Source organism: Pteropus vampyrus, unplaced genomic scaffold (assembly GCF_000151845.1).
Source record: "Pteropus vampyrus isolate Shadow unplaced genomic scaffold, Pvam_2.0 Scaffold77, whole genome shotgun sequence".
Classification (NCBI taxonomy): domain Eukaryota; kingdom Metazoa; phylum Chordata; class Mammalia; order Chiroptera; family Pteropodidae; genus Pteropus; species Pteropus vampyrus.
In genome coordinates, this window is record NW_011888858.1 from 3,253,800 (window position 1) to 3,261,282 (window position 7,483).

General features: G+C 38.2%; 1 pseudogene; it reads right to left on the bottom strand.

Moving 5' to 3' along the window:
- Positions 1-277: 277 nt before the first annotated feature.
- LOC111741418 lies at positions 278-393 on the bottom strand (annotated as a pseudogene).
- Positions 394-7,483: the final 7,090 nt, after the last annotated feature.

Genomic DNA, 7,483 nt, shown 5'->3' on the forward strand with positions numbered 1-7,483 from the left:
CTAACAGAATGGATAGATTAGAACTCTTCAAATGGCATTCTGTACTTCACTTTTTAGCTGGTATTTTGAGAAGAGTTGAAAAACTAACAGTTTAAGGGAATAATGTTGGTGATAATGCTGTTGTCTGTATCATTGTTTGAGGTTGAACCCAAATGCACAGTCATTACTATGCTTACTAAATATGAACAAAATACACCCTGCAGAACATGTCATATGGAGTCAGAACTAGATTTGGGTCGGGTAGCATAATCTTTTTATTTTTTTTAATTATTATTTATGCCTACAGCACCTGGTCTTCCTAGGTAGTCTTCCATCCAAGTACTAACCAGACCCGACCCTGCTTAGCTTCCAAGATTTGACATCGGACTTGTTCAGGGTGGCATGGCCGTAGACCCTGGACCGTAGCTCCACTGGGGTGTGAACCCAGGACCTACTGCGTGTAAAGCAGACGTGCTAACCGCTACACTATAGAACCACGTCCAGGTTACATGATCTTGGATTTTATACTCGATGCGTGTCTCAGATGTACTTGTGATATCACCATGAGACAATCATTTCATGTCTTTGAAAAGTTTCCTCATTCATATGCAATGAGATGGAGAAAATTTTTATCATCTTAATGGCTGTATGAGAATTCATTCTTAAGGTAGTCTAGCTGTGTCATTCAAAAATCTTTCTGCTGCAAGCGACAAAACAACAACAACAACAACAACTCAACTTAAAATGGCCTATGAAAAAAGGGTAGTTTATTGGCTCAGTAAATAAAAAGTTAAGGGATAGGGCAGGTTTATTAGTTTCCTTGATGGCTTAAAATAACAGAAATATATTCTCTCATAGTTCTAGAGGCCAGAAGTCTGAAATCAAGGAGCTGGCAAAGCCACGTTCCCTCCAGAGACTTTGGAAGAACTTGCCTCTTCTAGCTTCTCGGGGCCATCTGGCATTCCTTGGTGTTCCTTAGAACCACAATTAAAGTGCTCATGGTCATTCCAATCTCTGCTTTCATTTTCATATCAGCTTCTCCTCTGTGTGTCTGTGTTTTCTCTTTTGTCTGCATCTAATCTCCCTCTCTCTTATAAGGATGCATGTGGTTACATTCAGGGCTGGAAAATCCAGGATAAGCTCCTCCTTGCAAGATTCTTAACGTAATCACATTTTTTTTCCCTGTGTAAGATAATATCACTTTCTGCCATATAGGGTAACATTTACAGGTTCCAGGAAATAGGATTTGGCTATATCTTTGTAGCTTCAGAACTGCTGATATCCAGCCCAAATTATATCATCAGGACTTGGTTCCATACCATCGTTCAGCTGTGGCTTTGATCTCAGTTTCCATTTATTGCAAGATGGTGGCAGCAGCTTTAGATTTTATATCCTCTCAGCTTCATCTCTCACCAAATCAAATCCTTTCTCCTGGAAGTCTCAGCTGGACACCCTATGGGCCTCCTTGCATCTGAGGAGTCACTCATCAGTTCCCAAACCAATCACTGTGGCCAAGGCAATGTGAAGCTCTTATTGGCTTGGCCTGAGTCATATGCTCATGATATCTGGGACATGGACTGGAAATTGGGGAGAAATGGCTACCCAAAGAAAAATGAGAGCTGTTATCACAAGAAAGGGAAGTGGATGCTGGGTGGCAAGATAAAGAAACAAAACAAAACAAATTTAAAAAATACCCAGAAATGTCTAATACATCAGCTTTATTGGTAAGATGCTTTAATAAGCCCCTTAAGAAGGAAACTTCTCTGTGTTATATAAGAGGGAAGGGAGGATTGTGGGGGTGCAGGGAGGATCTGGGAGTGGAGCAGAGAGAATCGGGAGAAGCCTAATTGGGATTTTGTAGAGCTGGGTACTATGTGAGATGACTCTTCTAGGGGCTTCATGAATCTTCAATGATTCTATAAATATTATGGCATATTTAATTAAATCGGTTGGATTTCTCACTGGAATGGTGAAGGAGTTGAGCTTGCATCAAACTTGGGGTTTGGCCGAAGTATAGTCAGCTCTTGTAGATGAAGTTGAGAGTAGAGACCTGGGTTATATGTAGAGTAAGGCTAATGACCCTTTCTTCATAGGGCTGTTGAGAATCAACTAGGATCAAGGGTATGAAATACTTTCTAACAGTAAAGTAATACACTTCTGGGAATTCTTCTTGTGTTGTTTTCATGACTTTCTGCATGAGTTCATATCCATATAGGCTTGTTAGTTTTCCTCTGCATCATCCTCAGACACTTAACAGGGAATTAGTCAAGAATGTTGATAGAATCTGCTGAAATCCATCTTCCCACCAACAAAGACCTCAGAGCACATCCCTACTGATGGAAAGGCATCTTGGCAAAAACTGCCATCTATGGTTAATCTTGTAGATGATGATGCCAGAGGTGGAGCTGAGCTTCAACAAATCAGACAGAAGTGGACTTTTTATATTACTTTATATCAGGGACCTTTACCAGGGGACCCATCCCTAGATGTGTTTGCATCTGTCAATCTTCTGAAATTGTGTGCAGAATGTGTGCATATGTGAATGCATGCACATGCTTCTTGCATTGTTCTGGGAAGAAGGTCTATGGTTTTTAACAGATTCTCAGATGAGTCATGACCTCCCAAAGGTTAAATGTTCTAGATGCACAGAGTTTCTGGCAGTGGGGCTTTGCCAAAAAATGAATGAAGAAACTTGAGAATTCCAGTCCCACTTAGTTGTCAGTTCACTTCCACTGGCTCTTCTTTGAGGCTCCGCTGTGACTGTCACTAACACCCATTTCAAGAAAAAGCAAAACATTTTGTTTGTGTCTGAGTACTTTTTCCTTCTTTAAAAAAAGTATTTTGTGTGTATGTTTTTAATTAGAAAGATAATACTACTTCAGAAAATTTAGAAACTAAAGAAAAGCAGAAAGATATTTTAAAAATCATTCAAAAACTTCGTGACTAAGTTTGCTGATGGCACAGTTGATGGCACAGCATGATGGCCTTTGGTGTCAGATATACCTGAGTTTGTAGTCTGTGAAATTTTGGAAAAGTTATTTAATCTCTTTAAGTCTGTCTTCTCATTAATAAAATCGAAATAATAATTATATACATCATAGGGTTCTTAACGATTAAGTGAGAAAATCCACACCAGTGCCTGGCGCACAGTAAGTGCTTAATACACTACAGTGCTTTGTCATGACTACTGTTTCTTTTCCAATCTTTTTTCACACTTGAGATCATACTGTGTTTACAATTTTATATCCTGCTTTATTTCCCTTTTCATTGTAGTAATTCCCCATATTATTACATGTCCTTATAAATGTTAGTTTAATGGCTTAATGTATTTAATGACATTATACCAAACATGGAGATATATGCAAATTTACTTGACAATTCTCCTATTGTTGGATATTGGGCGTGTTTTTTATTTTTAACTACTATAAATATATGCCATCACAAATACTTGGGATTCGTTGGTTTCATCTAAATTAGAAGGTCTCGTCTACATATTTAGGCAAACATGTTTTTGAAGGCAACCTGTTCATGCAGAGCAGGTAGTATACTCTGCTGGGAGTCAATCCAGAGTGTTGTGGGGGCTCCATAGAAAAAGGGTCTTTTCTACCTAAAGTGGGGATGACAACTGGTCTAGAAAGGCTTAAAGAGGTGGTTCTAGAACTGAATCTTGAAGAGTAAAAAGGTGTTTATCAGACCAAGGAGGTGTGGTGAGGAGGAAAAACAAAATGAAGTACAGAAAAACATTGAATTATGGCTGTAAAAAAATAGAAGACCAATTCAAATGGGCTTAAACATAAAGAGCAAATCTGTTGACTTGCATAATTGAAAGTCTAAGGGGGTGGGAAATGCAGAGGCAGCTTCAGAATCAGTTGGATCCAGATGTTCAATGGATGCCATTAAGCCTGATCTTCTTGCCTTCTCTGATTTCTGCTTTCTTCTCTGTTGGTTTCATTTAGTCAGTATCTTCTACGAGGTGGCAAAGATGGTCATGAACATTCAGGTTTCAATCTAGTTTTTGAGCAGCCTCAGTGGAAAGATAGCTTGTTTTTCCTAATAGTTCCAAGTAAAGTTTCTAGATTACTTCTGATTGGACTGACTTAAAGCATATGCCCAACCCAGAATACGAATGTGGTGGAGCAGCCCAACCAAACCACATAAACTGAGGATGGATTAGATTTTTCCTCAAGAAGGAAAAGTGGATGTTGGCAGGCAAAAACAGTAGATGAACGTGACACTTTATTTAAGAAACTCCTAGTAATCTAGGATGGGTAGAACAAGAGACCAGATGATGAAGGGTTTTAGATGCTGTTATGCAAAGTATAGACTTTATTTGGTGTGCAGTGGGGTGCCACTGACAGGTTTTAATTAAGAGTAATATGATCCTTTGATACATTATTAGTAACTGAAGTCCATAGTTTAATTAAAGTTCATTTTTTATGTTGTACATTCCATAGGTTCTGACAAATGTATAATGACATGTATCCTTTATTATAGGATCATACAGAGTAATTTCTTGCCCTAAAATCCACCTGTGCTCTACCTAGTCATCCTCCAAACTCTTGGCAACTGCTGTTCTTTTTATTATCTTCTTAGTTTTGCCTTTTTCGGAATGTCAGATAGTTGGAATCATATAGTATATATTCTTTTTAGATTGGCTTCTTGCACTTAGTGATTTGCTTTTAAGGTTTCTCCCTGTCTTTACATGTCTTGATTGCTCATTCCTTTTTATTGCTGAATAATATTTCACTATATGGATATGCCACATTTTGTTTATCCATTCGTCTATCAAAGGACGTCTTTGTTGTTTTCATATATTGGCAATTTCATAAATGCCAATTTATATATAGGGTTTTGTGTAGATATAGCTTTTGTGTGGACATAAGTTTTCAATTCATTTGGGAAAATAGCAAGGAGCATGATTTCTGATCCTTTGGATAACCGTCTTTAATTTGCAAAGCATTCTCACTTTCGTTAATTTACTCAGTTTTCACAGGACCTCTTTAAGGTAAGTTAGGTTTATATTATTATTCCTACTTTTTATGAGAAGCTGAAGCTCTAAGAGTTTAAGTAAAACATATAAATTCACATAGTTGGTGAATGTGTAACCCAGGCACTTAATTCAGACTCTTCATATGGTCTGAAGTTTACAATAAAGCAATTACTTATAGTCAGAATAATTCTCATGATCTCAGCCCAAACCACTCAAACAATGGGACCAGACCAATCCAAAAAAAATAGGGAAACAGTAAGGTTCTTTTTAGTGTCTTCCCGGGCCCACACCCAGAGTCTGTCTTTCAGACAGACAGACATCCTCTGGTCTTCTCTCCAGGATCAAAAGGCATCTTTGCTATTGGGAAACTGCCCAGTAACTGGCTGGATAACTAGATGAAGTCATTCAAGTAATTATTATTAATGACTTAATGTGCTACCCCTCCCAGTTAAAATGTACATTTTCATATTAGCTTTTGATGTCTTCACTAAAAACAGTAAAAAATGTGAGAATTTTCAGTACCAGGCAAGGCTTAAGGGGTGAAAAGAAATGAAGTGAGATCTCCCAGTGCTCCTCAAATTATACCTTACCTTTATTTAGTTCAAACTAAGTGTCATACCCACATATAATGACATTTATTCTTTCATTTCATTCCTAGATGCAAAAATTATCCCCATAGAATGGTATAGTCACATTTCCCTCTAGTAGCTTAATTTCCCATCAAAAGTATTTATCAATCTCACAGGTTAATTACCCTTTGTGAGACATACCACATTTGTTGTTGGCATAACAAAAGTGTATGTAATTTAGGAGTATTTTAGTCCCCTCTCTTAAATCTCTAAGCCATTACAAATAAACATACAAATGTAGCTTCAGAATAAATCTCTTCCAAGCATGTGGTTGGCTCTAAGCCCCTACTTTGTAGAAACTCTGTAGCTGCCATTGAAAATGTTCTCCTCATAGGGTTTTAGAAAATAAACACTTCTAGCATGAAGTTTGACATTATCCCTCAGACACAGAAAGAGCAGTGTCTTGATTACTACAATAGGTGCCTGGCCTCCATCCAGCATACTCTATTTCTACCACTAAAATGACTCAAATTCCTTCCTTTGATTTAAAAATATTAGCAGTCTACTGGCAAAGCTCTGGCCTTGGGTATCTCTGATCTTATCATGTGGATAATCTTGGGAATCTTACAGTAAATGAAAGCGTTGCTTGTCTGAATATGATTTCTATTTTTAAAAAGAGGATTTCTGGGTTTCAGTCAATCTGAATGAAGGTTTTACTTCTTTGTGTGACATCAGGGAAGCCATAGCCTAGCTCTGTACTGCTGTTGGATGAGGATAATGTAACCCCCAAAAGGCATAATCTTTAGGTGGTAGTGATTTTGCAATAGGCAGATTTCATATGGTTCATTCTGGGTGCCAGAATCTGGATGAAATACTTGGGGTTCACCCAGTGTGAACATTTGTAACAATACTGGTAGAGTATTTAACTTAATATTCTTTCCATGGCTTTCACTGCCCTCAGAATAAAGTCTAAACTCTTTAACAAGGCTTTAGGGCTGGTCACGATCTACCCTTCTAACCATTCCAGTGCTTCCTTAACCTTGGATACTCAGTATTCTGTAGAACTCAAGTCTGCAGAGTTGATTATTCTATCTCCCCTGCTAAGCTATAGGCTCTGGACTCTCATTTCAGACCACAGGGTGTGTATTCTGTAGCAATCGATAAATATCTGCTGAATGAACGAATGACAAAAATTCAATGATGAACACAAACTATAGGATAAGCTATAAATACTTTACTAAACAGTTAGCTTAAGCAAATGTCTTACTAAACAAAAGGACAATATTAAGTATGTGAATGGTAAGGGTCTGGTGTTAACTAGTAGTATTAATTCCTCACTCTGAACCCAGTAACTCCTTTCATGGAGAGAGGCCAGGGGAATCATTCTGTATGCGTTGGCTCATTTTCTTTCTTGGCCCTGGCTTTGCATTGTCCCAAAGGTTCTCTTATCAGGCTTGTCTGCACTGCATGCTTGTGTGCACTGAAATGGACGCTTTCTTTTATCAGGGTTTTAATAAAAATTGCTAGGACTTCTCAGTCTATCTGAATGAAGTTGGGCAATATCCACAGTCTAAGGGTGATGCTATTTCTATAATCTGGGCTCCTGTTGTTTATAATTTGCTATTGTACAACCTCTTTATGGACTGACTTTGAAGAAATCTGGTGCTATACTGAATGTGTAAGTCTCCCCAAATTCATATGTTGAAACTCTAACGCCCAATGAGATGGCATTAAAAGATGAGGTCTTTGGGAGGTGTGGCTCCCATGAATGGGATTAGCGAGCACCCTTATAAAAGAGACAGTAGAGAGCTCCTTTGCTCCTTGTACCATGCAAGGACACATAGAAAACTGATCGTCTATGAAGTGGGTTTACCTAAAGTGGGCTCTCACCAGACACCAAATCCGCCCATGCCTTAATCTTGGACTTTCAGCCTCTAGAACTGTG